The 17,824-nt window shown below is 36.2% G+C and overlaps 1 protein-coding gene and 1 non-coding gene across 4 annotated transcripts in view; one reads left to right on the forward strand and one right to left on the reverse strand.

Annotated features, from left to right (window-relative positions):
• Sergef (secretion regulating guanine nucleotide exchange factor) overlaps positions 1–17,824 on the forward strand; it is a 219,560-nt gene that overhangs the window by 67,597 nt on the left and 134,139 nt on the right. The gene's annotated exons all lie outside the window — the stretch shown is intronic.
• Positions 13,971–14,077, reverse strand: LOC113189970 (U6 spliceosomal RNA). The gene has a single exon (XR_003301714.1). It is a non-coding gene; the product is annotated as a U6 spliceosomal RNA (small nuclear RNA).

Below are 17,824 nucleotides of genomic sequence, written 5' to 3' on the forward strand. Positions count from 1 at the left end.
TAGAGAATGACCAGGAGCAGTGTCCCAAGTGTCAAAGACCTGACAGTTGGGGAAAAAACTGAGGTGCTATTATGGATTGAAGGAATGTAAAGAGAAATAGCAACTAAATGAAATGTTCATTACATCTATGTAGATCTTTTTGTTATAAAGAACATTACAGTTATCTCTTGGTAAACTTGGGGGAATTGGTTCCATGAAACACTGAAGATTCCAAAATCTGTGTATGCTAAGTGGTATATTATTTACATATAACCTATGTATATCTTCCTATATGCTTTAAATCATCTGTACATTACTTATAATACCTAATTCAATGTAAGTGCTATACAAATAGTTGTTACACTGTATTGTTTAAGGAATAATGACAAGGAAAAAAGTCTGTGTATGTTCATTACAGATGAAAATTTGTGTTTTGGGGCATTTTTAATCCATGGTTGGTTGAATCTGCAGATGTGGAACCCACAAATACTGAGGGCCAACTGTATGAGGATAGTTGATAGAACCTAAATGGAGCCTGAAATTTCACTGAAGTTACATAGCTTTTTAGTTTTGATGATTAATTTTTAAAAATTTTTTTTTGTAGAGAGTGTTTTTGATCTTGGTGACAAACATACTAACATGCTGAATGGTGAGGTATCCCTTTGGCAGAGTACTCAGATATAGTTCAGAGAAAAAAAATGAGAAAGAAAAGGAAAGGAATAAAGATGGTAATATGTGAAGATTTGGGGACTGTGAGTGAAGGGGAAACAGTTACTTCAAAATAAAAAGATCATTAAAAAGTTCAAACTGAACATATCCACACTTGTGGAATGCAGCTAAAATAGTGCTTTTAAGGAAATTTGTATTTTTAAATGTAAATATTTGAAAAAGAAAGGATTATATGTAATCGCCTAAGATTCCATCTTTAGGAATGATAAAAAATTAGAAAAAGAAACCTGAAAAAATGTAAAAGATGAAAATAGTTAGGGTGAAAGCAGAAATTAATGAAATAAAAAACATAAAAATGAAAAAAAATAGAAATCCAAAAGCAATTATTTGAAAATATCAACAAAATTGATAGCACTCCTGTTGGACTGATCAAGAAAACAGAGAAAGATTGGTCCCATAAGTTTAGCTATTGTGAGTTGAGCTGCTGTAAACATTGATGTGGCTACATCACTATCATATGATGATTTTAAGTCCTTTGGTATAAACTGAGAAGTGGGATAGCTGGGTCAAATTGTGATGCCCTTCAACAGATGAATGGGTCAAAAAATTCTATAAATATATAAATGTCATATACTTATGATGAAATATTACTCAGCCTTAAAGAAGAATGAAATTATGGCATTTGCTGGTAAATGGATGGAGCTGGAGAATATCATGCTAAGCAAAATAAGCCAATCTCCAAAAAAACAAAGGCCAAATGTTTTTTGATATGTGGATGCGAATTCCCATAATGGGGTGGGGGGCTAGGGAAGAACAGAGTTACTTTAGGTTAGATAGAGGGAGTGAAGGGAGGCGAGGGGATAAGGGGGTAACAAAGATAGTAGAATGAATCTGACATTATTATCCTATGTATCCTATGTGCATATATAACTGTGTGATTGGTGGGATTCTACATCTTGTATAACCAGAGAATGAGAAATTATACTCCATTATATATGATGTATCAAAATGCATTCTACTGTCATGTATAACTAATTAAAACAAAAAAGAATAGAGGAAAGAGATTACAAGATACTAATATTAGAATGAAAGTAGGTGATGTCTATAGACATCAAAGAATACTAAAGAAATATTATAAACAATTTTATGCCAACAATTTTGACAACATTGATAGAATGGATCATTTGAAAAGGGTTTCATGTACCAAAATGGACACAAGATGAAATAGAAAATGTGAGTATCATTGTATCTAGTAAAGACATAAAGAACTTTTCTGCAAGAAACTTTCTCACTAAAAGCTCTCTAGGCCTAGAGTGTTACACTGATATTTTTAAAAAAATGTTTAAAGAAAGAAATAAACTCTTTCAGAAGATAGAGGATGAAGGAACATTTCCCACCATATTTTAGGGACTCAGAATAATTCTGACCAAAACCTAAACAAAGACATTCATTACGAAAAAGTAAAATTATAGGCCAGCATCTCTTGTGGACATAGACACAAAATCTGTAACAAAATGTTAGCAAATCAAATTCAGTAATATTTAAAAATGATAATATATCATGACCAAACTATATTATCCCAGGAATGACAGTTTGCTTTTTACATTTCAAAGTCCTTCAATGTAATTCACTGTATTAACAAAATAAAGAAGAAAAACCATATTAATATTTCAACAGAAGAATCATTGGAAAAAATTTAGTACCCTTTTGTGATTTAAAACCTTTAGCAAATTAAAAATATAAGTGTACTTCTGCAGTTTAATAAAGGGCATTTATAAAATGCCAACTTCATAATTAATGGTGAAAAATAAGACAAATATGTATGTACCCTATCAGAATTTTTATTCAGTGTTATACTTGATAGAGATTGTAGCCAATCCCATAAAGCAACAACAACAAAAATCAAGAAAAGGCTTAAAAATCAGAGAGGAAGAGTCACACATATCAGTTTCTTTTCACAAATGACGACTGTTGAGATGGAAAATCTTAAAGAATCTAGAAAATAAATATTAGAACTAAGAAGGTGGTACAAAGTCAATATTAAAAAATCAGTTGTTTTTATATAATACTAGCAAAGAATTGGAAAAAAATTAAAGCAGTTGCTTTTACAGTTATATCCCAAAACATAATCTATTTAGATATAAATTTAACAAAAAGTGTACAAGACTTACATATAAAACAAAACATTGTTGGGAGATGTTAAAGAAGACATAAATAGATGGAGAAATATATCATGTCCATGGATTGGAAGACTCAATGCTGTTAGTTCTCTCCAAATTGATTTGTACATTTAAAACCATACCAAAGTCTCAAGAGGAGTAGAAGTTCACAAACTGATTCTATTATTTGTGTGGACACATAAAGCACCATATATCCAAGAAGTCTTGAAAAGGAATAATGTTTCAGGGTTCATATTATCTGATTTCAACATTTGCTCTAAAACTATGGTGTATCAATAAAAACAATAACAAAAAACAACCTGAATATTTAAAAAGCCAAAGGACTTGAATAAATATTTCTCCAAAGATGATATACAAATTGGCCAGCAAACATATGAAAAAATGTCCAACATCACAGATTATTAGGGAAATGTAAAGCAAATCACAATTAAATACCACCTAATGCCTATTAGAATGGCTACTATCAAAAACCCCAGAAACAAGTGTTGTCCAGGATGTGGAGAAATTGGAATTCTTGTGCTTTGTTTTTGGGGATATAAAATGGTGCAGCTGCTTTGAAAACCAGCATGGCAGTTCCTTGAAAAAGTTAAAATTAGAATATTATGTGATCAATCAGTTGCACTTCTGGGTGTATATCTAAAAAAATTAAAAGTGGGATCTTGAAGGAATATTTGCATACCCATGTTTATAGCAGCTCTATTTACAGTGGCCAGAAGGTGGAAGCAACACAAGTGTCTACTGATGGATGAATGGATAAGCAAAGTGATATATTGTGCACATACAGTGGAATATTATTTGGCCTTAAAAAGGAAGGAAATTCTGACACATGCTGCAACATGCTAATATGTACTTTCTTGAGGACATTATGCTAAACTACTGTCTTTCCTTTTCCTATTTCCCCAAAAAGATGAATATCATGATTACACTCATGAAGTACTTATAGTCATCGAATTCACAGAGACAGAAAGTAGAATGGTGGTTGCCAAGGGCTAAGATGGGGGAGAAGATAGAAGTTATTGTTTAATGGGGATAAAATTTCAGTTTTGTAAGGCGAAAAGAGTTCTAGAGATGGATGGTGGTAATGGTTACACAACACTGTGAATGTACTTAATACAACTGAAGTGTATACTTCAAAGTGATTAGGTAAATTTTATGTATATTTTATTACAATTAAAACAACTGAGAGGAAAATCTCACTGAAGCATATACGGTGCTTCTATATGCAACTTATTTTGAAATGAACAAAAAAAGATGGATTGATAAATGGAGAGAGATGTAAGTAAGTGTATTACAGCAAGTATAGCAAAATGTTAATTGTGGAAACTACAGTGGTAGAAATATGAGTGTTAATAATTACTTAAGGCTTTCTGTGTGTTTGAAAAATTTTATAATAAAATATTAAGGGGAGAAGCAAAACATTAAAAAAGAAGAAAAATTTTCTAATTGATTTGACTGGACAAATACAGTGACCTTGAGCCTATCTTTAGCAGTCTGACCTTGAGTGGCGCCTCATATCTGAACCTTTGTACTTCCTTTCTGTAGTGTAAAGTTAAAGGCAAAGTAGAAAAGGGCCTTTAAGACTGATCACCATTTTCTGAGATATGAGTGTGTGTAAGATTGGGCAGAGAGTGAGAAATTGACAATTTTGAAAGCTTCCTTCCCTAGCATTCAGTAGGTACACTGTCTCATTTCTTTCTGCTAAGAATATGTATTTTTAAAATTTATTTATTGGTTCATTTTAGTAATACATTATAGTAAAACCCATTTTGATATAATTATATAAGCATGGAATACATCTTATTAGGATCTCATTCTTGTGGATGTACATGATGGTGGGATTCACTGTGAAAACATCACATATGTACATTCATATATGTACATAGGAAAATTTATGTAAGATTCATTCCACTGTCTTTCCTTTTCCTATATCCTCAAGAATATTAGGTACACATTACTGCCTCCTGTTTTATATATGGGGATCTTGGAATTCAGAGGCTAAGCACCCTGGCCCAAAACTGCACAACAGGTCAGTGGCAGAATTAGGCTGCCACTCAAATAGCTTGACTTGTAGAGTAACTGTCCTTTCCACTATCCCAGGTGGCCTTGTTAGCATCCTGGGATACTGATATCTTGCCTGTGAGGAGAGAAATGCTGAAGGTGCATGGTGGCCTAGGATTCCTTTGATGACTCCTTTTGATCTGAAAAGTACTCTTCCAACTTCCCTATTGAGCCTGCTAGAATGGACTCATTTGATTTGCTAGACCTCTGCCCATTCAGTGTTCCTCTTTATTAGTTGGAAGAGGGAAGGAAGAGACAGGCATTAAATGCCCTGTTTTATTAGAATGATTTTTTTTCTGGTGTTCTTTCTTTAGTAATTAACACCTTTAATTCAAAATAAAATAAATAGTTCAAAATAAAGTAAGTAACTGTTCCTTCTCCCTTCCAAATAGCTAAGAGTCTCTGGTATTCCTAGTTGCATATCCTAGTGATGTCTGAGCTCTGAGGTGAAAATTGAGAATGGGGCCGACACCACTGTTACTTGAAAAGGTTTCCTCCAGGGGAATGGCTGGGTCTAGAATAGAACGGCCATCTGCTGCCAGATGGATGGGGTTCCACTGAACTATGGATTTGGCCCAGAGGCTAGTGTTTTCTTTATGTTTGCACTTTTGGAATATCCCTTTTGTCTTTGCTCCCTGCTGGCTTGTTAACCCTCTCCCTCCCCACAAGGCTGCCCCATCCCTGAGGAGTCATGCTGCCTTGATGCCTAGGCACACCTGGATGATCCAGAGGAAGCCAGCAGCACACTGTATTCATGCAGTGATGTGGCACCTTAGCTTCCTACATTGAAATGCCCAAATTAATTCACTGTTGATAGCAGCCCTCCTAGCTGAGAAGCCGCATGGCAGGCAGTTCAGGGTGTTCCACTGCAGAAGGTGAGGCTGAGGAGAGGTGCTTTCTTCTGTTTACACTCCAGGCTCTTGCCTGGTTTACCTTGGTACTTCATTATTAGAAACCAACAGGCTAGGGAGGGAGGTGGAGACTGGTGGGTAGGTGGATAGAAGTCAGAGTAATGAAGTCAACTTTCTTTTTTATTAGAAAGAAAAAAAACCATATGCTTCCAGGTTTGTCATCTAGCTTATTTACTATTAAAATATGCTCGTTTGTTCTTTCCTCTACCCTAATCTTTATTTCTCTTTCTCCAGATGCTGCCCCATCTTCTGTTTTTTATTTTCTGAGAATATGAAAATATGGAATGGTGGGAAAAATATAGCACACCAAACTCCTGTCCTACTCCATGGGTAATAGAGTTGCCATCTTAAAGGGGTATTCCAGAATGTAACATTTACTCTTTCAGCATTGTCACATTTGTTATGCTCTGTCATATAACTGTTTACTGTTCAACGATAGCAAGTCTGCAGCCAAGCAAAGGAAGACCAAGAAATTAGGTAGAAATAGATTGTCTTTCCTAAATACACATTTTTTTGTTGTTGTTGTAGATGGGCACAATACGTTTATTTTATTTATTTATGTGGTGCTGAGGATTGAACCCAGTGCCTCATGCAAGCAAGACAAGCACTCTACTGCTGAGCCACAACCCTAGCCCTAAATACCCATTTCTTCTATCATTTCAGCCTCTTTTGTTCCCTGCAGAATATATCTGCTGTCTTCTCTGGTGAGCTTTATGGATGATTGCAACTTTGTGTATCTACTTAGCATGAGATGCTGTTTGCCATTTTTTTCCCTTCAATTCTATGTTACTTCATATGCCTATATATTCCTACAATGTTCTGTCTTTCTTTCTTTGCCCACTGTCAATTAGACCTTACTCCCATGTGTAAACTTTCTATTTCCTCGTGTCTTTGTCATTGGGAATTTAATGACTAATATATCCTTAATTCAGGGTAAAGATAACCATAGTAGATGTAAGAGTATGGAATCCCTCCTACTATCAGGTGCCAGAGTCCCTGGAAGCTTACGAGATTCTGTAATGTAACATATTGAATTGGAAGTCTGGACACTTGGGTTCTTGCCTTGGTTTGTGAGCAACTTTCTGCTTAGCCTTCAACAGGTCACTTTTCTTCTTTGGGTCGCATTTTTCCTTTGTCAAGATAGGTGCTTGTAGGGAGGGTTACAGGTATGTGTTAAGGTGCCTATACTGTATTGTAACCAAACCTAACCTTTACCCAGGTACACTGTCTTTTAAAACAGTGGATCAAAGCAATGGTGGAACAAACAAAAACTGTCTGAGGGTTTTTTTATAATTTCATTTTTACTTTTTTTCTCTCTGGTAAGTGTAGGACTACAGCTACAAAGTGAAGCCTTAGAACCAGTTTTGGTCTTCAGGGAAGAAAACTTGAACTATGAGCACAGTACCCCAGAGCCAATAGCAGAGGTCCTAGCAACATGTTTTCTGGGCAGAAGGGCCTTTGCCACTTTGGGTGTTGGAAGCTGGTAAGGGCATAGTGGCCTTTGAGTACTAGGGTTTGTCCCCAGAGAATCTCTCTTTCTTGACCACTGACTATTTGATTTACCCCTGATAGCATGTCAATGAGCATCAGGGCCCCAGGTGGGAAGGATGGGGCCAATCCAGTACAGTCTTGTCAAAAACGCAGGACATATCCTGTGGGCAGAGAGATTCACAGAGGCTGTAGAATCCAGGGTTCCTAAAGTCTAACCTAATCAGGGCTCATATGGTCACCCAATACTGGCTTGAACCCTCTTTCTAGGGATTCTGTTTTAGGACAGTAATTACTATTAGAAAGCTCTTTCTATGTTGGTTATCATCACTGCTTTCTGAGGTAGGTAGAAAAGGAAATTTAAAAAATAATAATTTTAAGTTTCTGGTTATGAAAATAATGTATGCTTATTATAAAATTATAGGACAACAAAATCATCTGTAATTTCATAGCTTAAAAAAACCACTGTAATATCCTAATGTATTTTTCCATCTTTTTTTCTGTATGTAGTTGTTAAAAAAAGATATGAGGTTATACAAAATGTGTTTACCTCATTTCCAGATTTTCCACCTATAGTAATATTGGTAACATTTAGTCCATGTTATATAAATATTCTTTAAAATAATAATTTAATAATAATTTATTTAAAAACAATATAGTATTTGGATATGCTATAATTCATGTGGTTGCTTTAGGAAATTTAAGTTGTATATAAGTTTTTGCTACTAAGAATTAGGCTGTGACCAGCATCTTCATACCTAAATCTTTGGTCAAATTTTTGATTGTTTCCTTAGGAAGTATTTCTAGAAGTATGATTCCTAATAGAAAGTACACAGATTTTTAAAAGACTTTTGACATATATTTAGTATGGCAAGAATCTTTAAAATTTTCATTCTAGTCCCCAATCCCTGTGCTTACCACTGGTATAGTGGCAAGTGTTTGTTGTATCTCATTATTTCTATTAAATGGTACCCCTAACTCTGCAAGTCTCTCTGTAAGGTGCTTTCTGGTTTCTTTGGCCAGAGCCATACTGGATTCAGAGTATGGCCCATAGAGCACAGGAAACTTCATATTACCTTGGACCTTGGATTGACTGAGGGACCAGCCTTATTAGAACATGGAAAAAAAAGAAAAGAAAAGAAAAAGGCTGTCATATGACTTGACAGATGAAAATAGTGCATGTGAAACACATCGAGAACCGAGAACTCTATAAATGTAATGTGTTATTATTTGGATTTCTTTAAATTCAAATAATAATACGGATATGGCTACTAAAATATTATGTAATTCTTTTGACACATTAGAGGGCTTCAATATTTGAATGGTAGCACCAGACCTCAAAAATATCTACTCTCTAGCCTCCTTATTTTACAGGAAACTGAGGCTCAGAGAACTCAATCATCTCTGATATTATCTAGCAGAATAAGCCTGGCAGCCAGGTCTCCTCACTTCTTTTTTTGCCACTTTCTTTGCTTCTCCTAGAGCCAAGTGCAATGACAAATATCATGTTCATGTGTGTTTTGGGGGGTTCTAGTTAATATTTTTGCCAAGTAGTTTTAACATCCTGTGTATTAACAGTATACTAATTTGCTTTGTATGCCATTAAAAAATAGATGGAAATTTTAGACAGATTTATCAATAGATTATTTCCTCTTGTTAATTAGTGGGCCTAAATTAATGAATGTTACAGCACATACATATTGCTACAAGGTACATAAAGACTTAACAGCAGTGATTTTTGTGGAAATTCACCAATTATAATCTGTAATGTTCTCACCCTCATGCCTGTACCACCATCCTTTATTTCATTACCTTCTTATATACTGTTTACTCATTTATTGTATTTATTGTCTGTCTTCTTCTACTAAACTGTAAGCACTATTATGGCAAGATTTTAAAAACCTCAGTGCTCAAAGTGGTACCTGGCACATAGTAGAATTTGATATATATTAAATGAATGGATGAATGAATGAATGAATAAATAAATACTTCCTGAATTAGGAATAGGGCTTTTGTGTTAGGGATGAAGACCTAAGGTCTAAATGTAGTTCCTAATTACCTATAAAAGCTTGAGTAAGTCTAAGCTTACTCAACATCCATACAATAAAAATATTGGCTCTAAGTTTCTTTCTAGCTCTAAAATTCCATGATTCTGAACATTCTTAGTTTTTAAATACCTAGAAGCATAGAACCATTTTTTTTGTTTAACTTTCAAATAAAGTTTTTTTACACAGGACCTCAAAATTCAAAACAGATAAAAATGTAACTGTTCTGACTGAATCAGGAGTGGGGATAGAAAAGTTGAGGGAAGGAGAATGAACTCCCACTACTGCTTGCTGGAAAGTCCTTTCTTTGTGGTAGCTTCTGAGGCACATCCAAGGAACATTAGGGATCTATAGGACTTAAGTTAGTTTCAGAAAGCTTTTTCTAAATTAAGTGTGGGGTTTCAGGGTGTAGTTCAGTGGTAGAGCTCATGCATAACATGTACAAGGTCCAGGGTTTGATCCCTAGCACCACAATAATAACTTATTAAAAATGAATAAAAATAAATAAATATTAGGTATAGATCATGTCTTTGAGTAAAATTCTGTTTGTGCTCAGATATGGATTTGAAGGAAATGTTGACTAATGAAAAAGAAGATGTGTGTGTTAGGTGGCAGATGGTAGATGAAGTTTTCTTTTTTCAGATAATCTAAAAAAAAAAGAGATTGGGGCTGGGGTTGTGTCTCAAGTGGCAGCGCGCTCCCCTGGCATGCGTGCAGCCCGGGTTCGATCCTCAGCACCACATACAAACAAAGATGTTGTGTCTGCCGAAAACTAAAAAAATAAATATTAAAAAACTCTCTCTCTCTCTCTCTTAAAAAAAAGGGGGGGGGATAATTTTTTTCTTTCTTTCTTTTTTTTTGGTATCGGAGATTGATCCCAGGGTTGCTTAACCACTGGGTCACATTCCCAGTCTGTTTTGTGTTTTTCTTTGAGACAGCGTATCACTAAGTTGCTTAGGGCCTTGCCAAGTGGCTGAGGCTGGCTTTGAACTAGGCAATCCTCTTGCATCAGCCTCCTGAACCACTGGGATTACAGGAGTGAGCCACTGCATCTGTCTAGGATAAACTTTTTGATAATGTATTTTTATTAGGAATGCATTTGGGTTAAGGTCCATCAATACACTTTTGTCTATAGTTTTTTTTTTTTTTTTCCTATAGGCATAAATGTCATATAGGCATGTAAAGATCTTTTTGTTTTGGAATTGCCAGAGGATGAAGGGATCTTTATGAAGTTTCACATAAAGATTCTCCTAGTCATCACCCCATCACTAATCCTATCACATATAAGTTAAAGTTAATATTAGAACTAATATCTAAGCAGTAGGTCTTAGGTGGAGGACAGTTGTTAGATAAAGGAGTTCAATAGGACAGTGAATTAAATGACATAGGCAGTTCTTTTCTTCTGAATGTGTAACCAGATTGAACTCTGTCTGGGTTGCCAGCTGGGAGGCAAGCTAAGTTAATATTTGCATAGCTCCATGCTCTGAATTGTTTGAGGGATGGTTTGGCTTGTTTGAATTTGGGTATCCAATAATAATCAAGAGATTGAAAGCTCTTGTTTTATTGAATACATATTTACAATGTATTATATTACCTTTTATTAATATAGCAGCTAAAGAAACATTCAGATTAAATTGTCAATAGGTTCATTTGTCTGGTATCCCTTCCTGGATAATAGCAGTGGTAAATGTACCTAGACAATACCTTTTGTTTAAGGATATTAATACTTAAAATACCCAAAATCTTTGTATTTTTTTTATTACTCAGTTTATTCTGAAAACTCACTTGGTCCTGTTAATTTATTAAGCATTTTGGCACTTTCTTTTTCAGAGAAGTAAAAGCATAGAGGTACCACTTTGAGTAGAAGCTTTCTTGAGGCTGTTATGCTAGAAAATGCAGAGACACTGGTTGATGGTTATTATTGATTGCCCCAACTGACTGGTCCTGTCTGGTGCTATGGTAACTGTAGCAACATATGAAATTATTCAAACTCAATTTATCCAAAGAAACTTATTTCAATTATCCAAAATTTAAGGATCCAACAACACTGAGGTCTGGTTTCTAATTTTCTTGAGTGCCCACTTTGATATTTGTAATCCTTAAAGAAGCATATTTTCTTTGCCTAATTTAAAAAGCTTTTAAAAATACAGTTGTCCCTTGGTATCCATGGGGGACTGGCTCCAGAATCCTCCATGGATATAAAAATTTACATATGCAAGTCCCTTATATAAAATGGTATAGTATTTGCATATAATCTACACATATAATGGAGATTGATCCCAGGGGCACTTAATCACTGGACCACATTCCCTGCCCCTTTTAGTTTTAATTTTGCAACAGGGACTCCCTAAATTAATGATTCTAGTCTTAAGTTTGCAATCTTCGCCTCAGCCTCGCCTCCTGAGTCATTGGGATTATGTGCCACTAAGCCCAGTTCCTATATACTTTAAATAATTTCTACATTACTTGTAATTCTTAATACAGTGTAAATAGTTGTCGTACTATATTGTTTAGGGAATAATGACAAGAAAAAAGTCTTTATATGTTCAGTACAGATGCATTTTTTTTCCCTAAATATTTTTGATCCACGGTTGGTTGAATCCTCATATGCAGAACCTATAGATATGGAGGGCTGACTGGAATTTTTTCTTTAGTAATGGGTTTATTTGGTTGTTTTGAATTTAGGTACTATCTAGTAGTAAGTATTCCTTGTTTTCTTATCTGCTTATCACAACAATTAGTGAATTATGGCAAATATTGTTGTTTCATTTTAAATAGGAGGAACCTGAGTCCTAGAGAGATGTAGTGACTTTCTTAGGAATGATAAGCAGTAGTGAATGACCAAGCCTTGGACACAGGTCTTGATTCCCAGGTTAGTACTCTTTCTAGTAGAAGTACAACTCAATGCATATCATTTTTCTTCCTCAACCTGCCATTTGGAAGTCACAAGACAACATTAATCTATCAAAACAGATTAAAATGAAAGAAAAATCAATGGAAACTAGTAGTGAATTGAAATATTATTAAATTTACAACATTCCGTCCCAGAAAGTTGCTTAAGCCCCCATTAAAAATGAAAGATGATAGAAATGAACTATCTTTAGATGGATTTATGATTAACCATGTGTATCTCTTCTTTGTGACCTGTAGAACCTCAAAATCATTTCTATAGGAAATTTACTGTTACATTACAGCTGACTTTTTTTTATTATTGTCTTCCTTGGTATTTAACATTTTGTAGTGTGCTGGAGGAAAATTGCATTTGAACCATAAAATTAGACCTAACTTGACATTGACTTTCATTGAAGAAAAATAGATATTTCAAAATCAAATGATTTATTTTAAAACTTAGTTGTAATAAAAGATTAATGTGTAATTCAGGATAGCCTTTGTCATTGTGGTTACTTGTATTACATGGTAGTTCATATATTTAAAAATGTAATGATATTCCATAATTATGGTCACTGACTGAATACGTTTAAAACAATCCATTGCTCATTGCGTTGTCTCTGCCGTCAGCACCTAACTTGAAGTGGCTTTGCATCTCCACTCCTACCTCAAAGCAATAGCAAAACAAGAAAAGACACATAAACAGTGGCTTCTGGCAGCAACTTAGCTGTGTGTGGTTGATTTTGCCACCTGGTGGTAGAGGCCAAAAAAGGTCTCACTATTTCTTTGTTACTTTTCTTCTAAGGCTGATCCTCCAGTTTTCTTTTGTAATTCAGAGCTCAGTAAATCCTACTTTAAGCAATCTCTTTCTCATCTCTATCTACAGATTTATTTCTTTACCTTCCTGTTGATTCTCCCTTCTTATTTATTTTCATTATTTATTTATTTATTTATTCAGTTATTTATTTATTTATGCACCAGGGATTGAACCCCAGGGGCACTTAACCACGGAGCCACATCCCTAGCCCTTTTAAAAATTATTATATTGAGACAGGGTCTTGCTAAGTTGCTTAAGGCCTTGCTAAGTTTCTGAGGCTTTGAACTTGCAATTCTCCGGCTTCAGCTTCCCGAGACACTGATTTTACGGGTGTGTGCCACTGTGCCCAGTTCTTCCTTCATCTTTAAATTTAGTGACCTCAGGAACATTTACTGTTCCTTTTCTTTTTGCTTTTCATCCTTCTAAAAGAAAGAAAATTAAAAAGTGACCTTAATTATTGTTGCTGTCTGAGATCACTGCTAGTAAATGTGTAGGGACACCCTCTGAAGTGATGGGCTCAGCTGAAGGAACAGAAAAGACTTATATTTAGAAGTGAAGTGCCACACAGGGAAAGGCCTGGGGCCTTCCACCTCAGAGGCTTCTGAACAAGTGTAGACATCCCTTGCTGCATCAGAACCAGCATTCCTCTCTCCCTTCCATTTCTGGTAAACATGTTTTTTTCCAAAATACCAACATTTAAGATACGTTTTAAACCCAACTCTTTACCCAGTATTGTTAATAGATTTAATAGAGAACTTAGTTTTCTACTAATTTTACTGCAAACACGCAGCAGTTTGGACATTCTAAGGCAGTGATTCTCACGCTTAAGCATTCATTGGAATCATTTGGAGGCCTTGTTTAAAATACAGATTTCTGGGCCTTACTCCTAGTTTCTGACTAGGGTCCAGGGTGAATTTGAATTTGATTTTTTTTAAAAAGTATGGAACACTTCACGAATTTGCATGTCATCTTTGTGCAGGAGCCATGCTAATCTTGTCTGTATCATTCCAATTTTAGTATATGTTCTGCCAAAGTGAGCACTTGAATTTGAATTTTAACAAGTTTTCAGGTTGTGTTGGTACTGATGGTCTAGACCACACTTTAAGAACCACAGCCCCAGAGTTATGTGGCCTTCGGCAGTGTGGAGTATTATATGGTGTTTTGTAGTCCATTCTTCGGTCTAGGCTTATGCAGAGGACATTTTCTGGCATATGGACTGGATTCCAGGCTGCCACTTTTTATTTTACAGCTGGGACTACTTGACTTTTAGGGTCAGACTTTGTTTAAGGGTAGTGATTGTGTTTTGTTATTCTGTTTTTTCAGCCTTAAGAAATGGCTAGAATCTATTAAAGGATAGCTAGTGAACACTGGTATGTATTTAGGTAGGGGTAGTTAGTATTGTATGCCTGGACTATTGAGTATCGTTTATAGGGTTTCCATAAGAAAAAGGCTCTGGGTTATGAATGAGTTACATTACCCTGTGTGACCTTACTTGTTTGTGAAGTAATAGAATATTTTTGCCCCCCATGTCCCTTCTGGTAATAATCTGATTTTTAGTGCTGATTAGTCCATTAAAGGCATTGCTCTTACAACAGTGGATACAAAGAAAGGAGAAAGTGGTTTTCTGGGCAAATTTTATATAGCAATTTTATTGATTAGTCTTTATAATATTCTAGCTAATCTTTTTTAAAAAAGAAAGGAAACAAGACAGATACCTGAAATACTAAGCAAGTGACAAATAGTAGCTGTTTTAGGGAGTCCCGGTGATGATATTATGTAGTAAACTGCAAATGCAGAAGGAACAGGTGCAGTGCTGAATCAGGAGCTAAGCAGTCTCAGGAAATACTGTATTAACTCTTCCTTATGACCATTTACCTTTTGTGTGATTGAGGGCAGCACAGCAGAACATCAGCTCAGTGTTGTGTGTGATTGAGGAGTTCTTTCTTTGCCATGATGACAGCATCTAAAATCTCAAATCTGTAGCACTTCAAGAGCCTTTAGACATCATCCTGATTGGATCCCCTCAGTGTACAAGTGATGAAATGAGACCTAGATAAGGAAAGGACCTGCCCCAAATCACGTGTCTAGTAGGAAGATGTTTGGATTTGAGCTCTGCTCTGTGGTTCTGGGTTCAGTGCTGCTCCCATAGCACTGTGCTACCTTTCCCCTCATTGGTCTTAGCCTATTTGTAGACCTTTAAATTCCTCTGAGTGACCTTTGGACGTGCAAAGTTGGGGATGATATTTTTGTAAGCTTTTGTCTGTATTCTTCAAAGGCTATTTTCTGGCATAAAGAGTGGGCATAGTCTGCCATTATCACCCATGATTACAGCTGTTTGATTCCATCTGCAGATCCAGTCTTGGCCCTGTACCTTGGTCAGGCAGATTGAGAGAGCTCAAGGTCTCAGCCTGTCTGGTTAATAAGATCCCATCTAGGCTATTGTTCCTGTCATATCCTGTCCAAGTTCCTGTGTTGTTAACTTATGTCTGAATTCTGTCTTAATATGTTCCTGAAGGATTGGGGACCTATCTTACTGTTATCAACTCTTTCTTAACTATGGAAGGAAGATCTGGGAGATGTGGTGGGGGCTTCTGGGTAACATTTGTTGAGCTTATACTCTGTACCCATCACCTTACCTTCATCATACTATTTAATCTTCATTGCATCTCTAGGAAGTATTATCTGTTTTACAGATGAGGAAACTGAAGTTCAGGGAGATCATGGGACTTGCTTAAGATGATATAGCTAATGAATGGTGGAGCTAGGTAAGGTTCATATTTGAATTTGTTGAACTCTAAAACCCACACTTACTTCACTATACTACTCAGGGCCTATACTTTGCCCCATATACCCCAGTTTATTCTTTTTCAGAATATTTATTGAACCCTAAAATATTCTAATTATGCTAGTCGTTGGAGAGGCAGTCCCTATCCAAATGGATCTTACTATCTATTAGAGAAGACAAAATAATGATGAGCGTGCTGTGTTAAAAAGGAGAAGTGATGGGCCAGACCTTGTGATGCACACCTATTATCCTGTTACTTGGGAGACTGAGGCAGGAGGGTCACAAGTTTGAGCCCAACCTGGGTAATTTAGTGAGACCTTGATTCAAAATTAAAAATAAATGGGCACTGGTAGGGCACTGCCACTGTTTCAGTCTCTAATGGGTGGGCTGGGGGGAAGAAAAAGGGAGGGAGAGGAAAGGAGGTGGACTTCAGAGGGGATACATATTAGGTAAGCCTAATCTAGTCCTGGGTCAAGTGGGGGTGCAAGAACTGGTGGAAGAAATATTTAAATAGAGTCAGCATGAAAGAACCTTGCACAAAGAGACCCAAAGGAAGGCCAGTATAGCAGGAACACAGTGAGAATTTGCAGGCTGATGTTCTGCTTCTCGAAATCTATCTTATGCTGCCTGCCTGCCTAGCACAGTACCTGACATTTAGTGGGTTCCCAGTGAATGTTTGCTGAATGAATGCATGAATGGCTGAAACAATGAATCAATGGCAATGCCTGAAAGCTCATTTCACTTCTTATATAATAACATAAGTTATCTTGGAATGATTCATAATTCCAAACAGCTTTATCCTCCGGCTTCTCTTGTCTTTCTGTTGTTTTGGGTTTCCTTGCTATATTTTTGAACTCCACACACATGTCCTGCCTGCCTTCACAGCCATGGGGTGTCTTCCTGCCTCAAAGAGAGCAAAAGCAGAGCTGCCCTATTATCCTCTTAGAGGCTGCCTTGAGCATGAAGTTTGAAATAGCGTCAGTGATTTGATTTTTTCCTCTAGGGATCTGACAATTGAAAATAAATGTAGAAAGAGCCCCAAAGGAGTTTTTTCTTGGGGGCATGAGAGATGACAGCACCAGTTATTGGTGCGCTTTGACAATGCAGAGTTATATAAGTGGGCGAAAAATAGAGGCTATTCCACCAAAGTCAGCTTGCCTTACTTAAGTGATTTTATAGTCCCAAAAGTGAGTGGTACCCACTATTTGCAAAATTCCTATTTCATGTCATAGAGAAATAGAATTCTATAGATTGAGCTTCAACAAATGTTAAACAATGACTATGTACTAGGTACTTTCACATTGTGTTTAATAACAAAAAATATAAACAGTATCTTATTTCTAAAGAATAAATTTTTGACTTGAAAATTCTGGGAAGAGTAGCACAAAACATTGCAGAACCTGAAATAGGTAAGCAGAACCTATATGTTAGTAACTTTCTTTAGATGTTCTCTGAGTACATTCCTTTACTTTACAATGAAAGTCACTCTCTGAAGATCCTCTCCCAGGGACTGAAGATAAGGGGAGTGGCTATCTCTGCTTCTCCATTTGCCTCATTACCATATTCTTTTAGAGACCTTCTTATCTCACTGTAAACTTTTCTAGTTACTGATTGGTGTTTAACCCAACAGTGGGTGATGTGGCCATGTGAATAAAGATGAATAATTCTACACCATGAAATAGAATTTCATTTCAGGATTAGTAGTAACAGAAGCAAGTGATATCTTCCCCTGCTGTCTAGATGAGGGGACGAGGGAGGGCACCCACCCAGGTTGCATACCACATTAGCTAGAGCCAGGACTACAACCCACTGCTTAGGATGCTTTCTTGGCTTGTTTCAATATCTCATTGGCTGAGTGAGGACTTTCTTAGCTGGATGATTAGTAAGCCAGAAACTGATCTTCTCTTGGATTTGGAAGTAGGGTCTCCTTCATTAGTTTTGTTTGTGCCACTTCTTCCCTACTTTCCTTTCTGCTCCACAGGACTGGCTCTTTGTGGGTCTAT

This window comes from Urocitellus parryii, chromosome 4 (genome assembly GCF_045843805.1).
Source record: "Urocitellus parryii isolate mUroPar1 chromosome 4, mUroPar1.hap1, whole genome shotgun sequence".
NCBI lineage: Eukaryota > Metazoa > Chordata > Mammalia > Rodentia > Sciuridae > Urocitellus > Urocitellus parryii.